Genomic DNA, 6,593 nt, shown 5'->3' on the forward strand with positions numbered 1-6,593 from the left:
CTCGACATGAGGTCGGCCGCCCTGTTCTCCAGTCCCGGGACGTGAAGGGCTCTCAGAGATAAAACCACCTCTGATGCCCATAACCACAGCTCCTCCGCTGTGGCCAACAGGGTGGCGGAGCGAACTCCGCCCTGCCTGTTGATATAAGCCACTGTGGTGCTGTTGCCGCTCCTGACCATTACATGTCTCCCCTGAATTAGAGGCATGAAATGTCGGAGGACTAACACTACCGCCCGTAGCTCTTGGAGGTTGCTGTGTCGAGACTCTGTCAGAGCCCAGCGCCCACCTATAGCCCTCTTCAGGCAGGTCCCTCCCCATCCTGTTCTGGACGCGTCCGTGAACACTGTGATGTAGGAGGTCACCTGTCCCAGTGGAGACTCCCTCCGGAGGTGGTCCGGAGACCCCCAAATACGGAGGTTGACCTCCACTGAGGGGGGATGGTCACCAGCCGTCGTTCAGGCCTCTTGGGGTCCAAACGTAGGCTGGAGAACCACCTCTGCAGGCGGCGCATATGTAGTAACCCCAGCGGGACCACCATGTGAGCAGCCGCCATGAGACCCAGCATCTGCATGACAGTTAAAGCTGTCACAGTTGCCCCATGTCGCAACCTGTGCACCGCCCTGAGAAGGGACGCACGTCTGCTCGACAGGTTGGCACGCAACGCGTCTGCATCGAGCACCACACCCAAATACAATGCCTGTTGGGGAGTTATGGGGGTGCTCTTTTTCTAATTGATCGCAAAACCTAATTTGGTTAGGTGTGTGATCAACTGTGCTGTGCAAAACATTGCCTGTTCCCGGGACCCCGCCATGACAATGAGGTCGTCTATGTAAAAGAAAAATGTCATGCCCTGCGCGCGCAGCGGTTGAAGCACTGTGGCCACACATTTTCTGAATGTGCGTGGGGATAGGGAATAACCGAACGGCAGCCTGTTGTACTCGTAGGCTATTCCCTGGACAACACACTCTCACTCCATAAACGTCCAGGAGCGATGCTTGGTCAGGGTCCCCGAGGCGTGCAGTTGTGACGATAGGCTCCTTCAGCTTCATAAAGGGACGCAAATAGCTTTCAACTGGTTGCAATGTATTCCCATCTGCGGCGGGATTTGACGCTCATGGAAGCACGGCATTCGTTTATGTCGGCTGCCCTTAAAGGCACTTGGCTTGTTTGAGACAAGCGAGACCTGCGCAGACCTGAGCAATTTCGATCAACGTCTTGCTAGTGCGTTGCATTATGGTTAGTCATTTTGTCCGACTTGCTCTGGAGGCTCGCCTACATGAGATGTCGAAATCTCGCGGGACAAAGACGCCCGCAGCCTTGAGAGCGAGGCGCGGCGAGGCGGCGCAGTTCCTCTCCACGGGCTGCGGAAGCGAAATGCTTGATGGGAAACGACTCGCTGGTATCTCGAGCTGAGCGCTCATTGGTGGTTTTTACCACGTGCTGGTGTTGAAACTCTCCAATTGGCTCGGCAAAAGTTTGTTGTTGTTTTGTGTCAGTTTTACGTCGCCCCCTCCATTAACATTTTTCATCATTGGTCCACAATGTTTATCATCATGAAATTAATATCTATATATGTTATACTATACTTGCAATGCTTACCGTCTTCATACTTTATATATCTTAGCATATTCATACACACTGTTCATACTGCTCACAGGCTGCTGTGTATATTCATACCCCTCACTGTTTATTCATCATTCAATTCATTCTATATTTTATTCTGTAGATTGTGTACATTACTTTTCACTTTACTGCTTGTTGCACTCCTGGTTGGAAGCTAAACTGCAATTCGTTGTCTCAGTAGGCTACCTGCAATATGGGCAATAAAAATAAAGTTGAATCTAATATTGAGCAGGAACCATCGGCGTCGCGAGACCCTTTTCACGGGGGCACGTGCCCCCCTGTAGATCTGAGGTGCCCCGGTATGCCTGGGTCACTGGTTTTTTAATTAATTTATTAATTTATTCAGGGTTCGAAATGGCGACACGCCCGCACGCCCTGGTCTAGACTCTAGTAACTTTCCTATCGGACTAGTAACTCTATGCACTTGCCTGCCCGTGTGTCTGGTAACTTTATAACCCCTTTGCACGGAGCGTCTTTTACAAGCATTGTGGCCGTCAATGCGAACTCAATTTTGCTACTGTAAACCTCTCTTGCACAGCATAAGACTAGTCCTATTCAGCACACGCTGCTTTCATTTGTTTATTCGAATGTTTTTTGTCCCTTCTGATAACCCGTAGTGTTGATGCTTGTTTTGCCTTGGTAGTTCAGGATACCATGAAATAAAGCTTGCGGTCAATCTGGTAAGCAACGTAATTTTACGATGAACATAATCTTAGTTTTAGAAGTGAAGGTCACACAGGAGTAGGCTATATATTTTAATGAGTTTGCCTGGAAGCTAATCGTATAGGCTACACTGTTAAATGTTATGTGATTTGTATAAATAGCACTTTTTAATAATTTATAAAACATAATAGACTAGGCTAAATGGATGGAGATGTGAATAGCAGTGACATGCGCTGAGGTTCGTGGCTGGTGAGGCACTGACAGTTTCAGTGTCAGATTTAGAAATATATAAACCCAAGTATCTTAAATCACGAAATCTATTATTGAGGTGAAACATTTTCAAAGAAATGTGGCTTTGAACGTGAGTAGTCGATGGAGTTATCCTAACCGTCTTTTGAAACATACCTTTTAGCTCCGGCGTTGGTTTCCCATTATTTATCACTTCACGATTTGATTGATTTGATAGTATTCTGTATTTTAGTATTTAGTATCTTGTAAATGGACATCAGAAAGTTATTCGCTCGGAGCAGGGATAAAGCAGCAAGGAGAAATGAGAGAGGTAAGCTAGGTAACAAGGCAACCCAAACCACTTTTAGGTAACAACCCACAAGTTGAGTTCACCACTGGTCACTAGCCTAACAGTTACATATCTGTCCAGACAAAGAGGAGCAGCAGAGTGTCGGAGGAGGTGAAGGAGAGAGGGATGTTGATGAGCACGAGCAGAGGTGATATGGCTATTAATTTAATATTAATTAGGAATAACTGCAAACAGGTTATACACAAGTAACCTTACATCTGCATATGTAAACATGTAGATAATGAAAATGCAGACATTAGACTGTAATATGTTCATGTTGTTTCAAGACTCAGTGCAGCAGAGTGCAGAGGAGGAGAGGAGGAGATTGAAGGGACACAGGAAGGGATGACACTGAGAGATGACACTGACAGGTGAGAGTGAGACTCAGCTGACAATGTAGTTAGCTACTGTAAATGTCCCTACTTATAGATGTGATGAATGTTATTTGAACTTTTAATGGTTATCTGAGGTAACTATTGAGCATATTATTTTTGTGTACATTGCACCAGACAGGAGAGTCAGAGGGCAGAAGAGATTGAGCTGGTTGAGGCAGGGGAAAGGCAGAGAGAGAAGGAAGGACAACAAGAGACAGACAGGCCGGAGAGATCACACCCCAGAGATGAGACTGAGAAAACAGTTGCCACAGTGGCAGAGAACATTAGACTGGGGGCAAGAGAAAAAAGCAGTGTCCACAATCTTGAGGGACATACAAGTGATCTTGGGGGAAAGGAGTCTGGCCCAAACCAAGTTAAGTTGTCAAAATATCCCCAGCACAACTTTGGTGCAAAGAATCGATCATTTAACGCCAACTGGTTTGAAAGCTTTACATGGCTGGAATATTCCAAGGCTAAAGATGCAGCGTTTTGTTTTCCCTGTAGAATATTTGGGAAACATTTGAAGAATGACACCTTTGTAAACACTGGCTTTCAAAATTGGAAAAAAGCTCTGGATGTCTATAGAGAGCATGAGAAATCACCAGCACATAAGGCAAGCATGCAGTCTTGGTGTAGTTATAAAGCCAGTGAGGCTAATGGCAGTGTTGTCGACCATTTGGATTCTGCCAGTGAGCATGAAATAAAAGAGAGACGGGAGTACCTCAGCCGGGTTGTGGCTGTTACCAAGTTTTTGGGAAAACAAAATATCCCATTCCGTGGCCATGATGAGGGCATGTCCAGCGACAACCAGGGGAACTTTCTGGAATGCATGAACCTCTTGAAAGAGTTCGACCCTTTCCTTCAGACATATTCAGCACCATCACACACTACATACTTGTCACCTTCATCACAAAATGAAGTAATTCAGTGCTGTGCCCAGGAGATAACAAAAGCTATCAGTAAAGACATTAAGGAGGCTGGAATGTTTTCAGTGATGGCTGACGAAGCAAGAGATGGCAGCACTGAGCAGCTAGCTGTGTGTGTCCGATATGTTGCTGGGGGGAGTGTGCAAGAACATTTACTAGCTATGGTAGATTTGAAGGGTTTTGACGCGGAGTCCATTACAACTGCCATTGAACAACAGCTAAGGTTGAATGGCATAGACCATGTGAAGGTGGTTGCACAGGCTTATGATGGCGCCTCAGTCATGAGTGGGGCTGTTGGAGGGGTCCAAGCAAAGTTCCGAGAGAACCATCCCATGGCCATTTATGTGCACTGCTATGCACATCAATTGAATTTAGTGCTCTGTTCCACATGTCTGGCCATACCAGAGGCCAGGAAGTTATTTGACCTCCTGCAGAATGTCTATACATTCTTTTCTGGCTCCCTTGTGAACCATGACAAGTTTAAGGAGACTCAGAAACAGCTTGGCTTACAAGCTTCTGAGCTTGTACAGCTGTCCAAGACCCGATGGTCTTGCCAGCTGAGGTCTATCAACACTATGATAGAGAATTTCCCAGCAGTTCTCACGTGCCTGTCCAATATCAGCAACCCTACGGCTGTGGGTCTGCATGCCAACCTTGCAAGGTTCTCCACAGTTTATCTATTGATGATGTTCAAGACTTTTTTGTCTGTGACAGAAAGTCTACACAAATACCTACAAAGTGAAACTGTGGACCTGGCAAAAGCTGAGGAGTTCAAATGCGCTGTGTGCGCCACTCTACAAGAAATGCGCACTGATGACAAAGCAGCTGAGGTTTATGACCGTGCAAAGGCCTTGTGCGAAACACACCAAATCCCTGAGTCATGTGCTGTACCAAGAAAAAGGCAGAAGCAGAGACGCATGGAGGAGTATGTAGTCGAGTCTAGTTGTGGGGCAGCGAGTGACCTAGGGAATGCCGAGAAGTTGAGAACCGCAGTGTATCTACCTTGCCTTGACAGGATGGTTGCTGAAATGGAGCAGCGTTTTTCATCTCTCAACAGCACAGTTCTAAAAGGTGTTCAGGCCTGTAATCCAGGATCTAGCAACTTTCTCTGTGAGGAGGACCTCAGAGGTCTGGCAGATCATTATAATGTGGATCTAAAGCAAGAGGAAGTGCTGGTGGCTAAAAACTATCTGGCCAGAAAGCAGGAAAGCCTTCCAATCACTGACATGCAATGTCTTTTCAGTTTGCTGGATCATGTCATGTTCCCAACATTGACACAGGTCATTCAGATATCTCTGACCATTCCAGTGTCCAGCTGCACTTGTGAACGTACATTCAGCGTGCTGAGACGCCTCCACACGTGGTTAAGAAGCACAATGGGGCAAGACAGACTCCACCATCTTGCCATCATGTCTGTTGAGAGAGGAGCACTCTCCAAGTTAAGCCACTGTCAATTGATTGATAGCTTTGCAAAACTGAAACCGAGACGTTACAGTTTACTTTTAAAAAAACTGAACATAGACCTCTCCCATCTCTCTGACCATGTACACACCTCATAGGATAGTCACCATCACACCATCATAGGATGGGGGGTTCTCTTTCAGTTTTCAGTTTTCAAGTCCATGTTTGCTGACAGATATTTCATGAAGATTCATTGTGCCTCTTTTGCCTTCATCAGTTAGTGATTTAGAGATACTGTATACAGTTAAGTTCACAAGTAGGCCAATTCAATTCAGTTTGGTTCAGGTAGGCTAGATATTTAATGATGCAGAAAATAACAATCTGATTGTACTATTTATTTATGACACTATATTATAATAAATAAGTGCAAAAAAATGTTTGCTCGCGTGCTTGCATTAATTATCTGTGCCCATGCTTTTTTCAAAGAAATAACTGCAAAACATTTTTTTTTTCTGTGCCCCTGTTGTGCCCCTGTATAGTATTGGGTCAGCTGACGCCCCTGGCAGGAACAAATGTATTTACTTAGTACATATCTGACATTAACGATTAAACACATGTGTGCATTCTTTATAAATGCAAACCGAGTCAAGCCGACTCCGGAGGTGGCGGTGTGCACCTTAAAAAGTTGTTTGCAATCCGCCAAAAAACCGAGAGAAGAAGAAGAAGAAGGCGAAGAAGAAGAAGAAGAAGAAGAAGAAGAAGAAGAAGAAGAAGAAGCCGACTCGGAGCTGTCCGACTTCAGGCGAGCTTTTTGAGACCTCCCCCGGTTGCGATCGGCTATTCTCGTCTACTTTCGAGGCGAGCCGCAACGCGTCTCAAACAAGCCTAATGTGAGCGTCCATTCCCATTGGATAATGGAGAATTGTACACCCGGAAGTAAGTATTCTCCTTACTGTCGATTGATTTTACAGTGATATCTGCACTACTCATCGACTAAAAAACACCAGATTATCCTTGTTAATTACACAA

This window comes from Notothenia rossii, assembly GCF_949606895.1.
Source record: "Notothenia rossii genome assembly, chromosome: 8".
Classification (NCBI taxonomy): domain Eukaryota; kingdom Metazoa; phylum Chordata; class Actinopteri; order Perciformes; family Nototheniidae; genus Notothenia; species Notothenia rossii.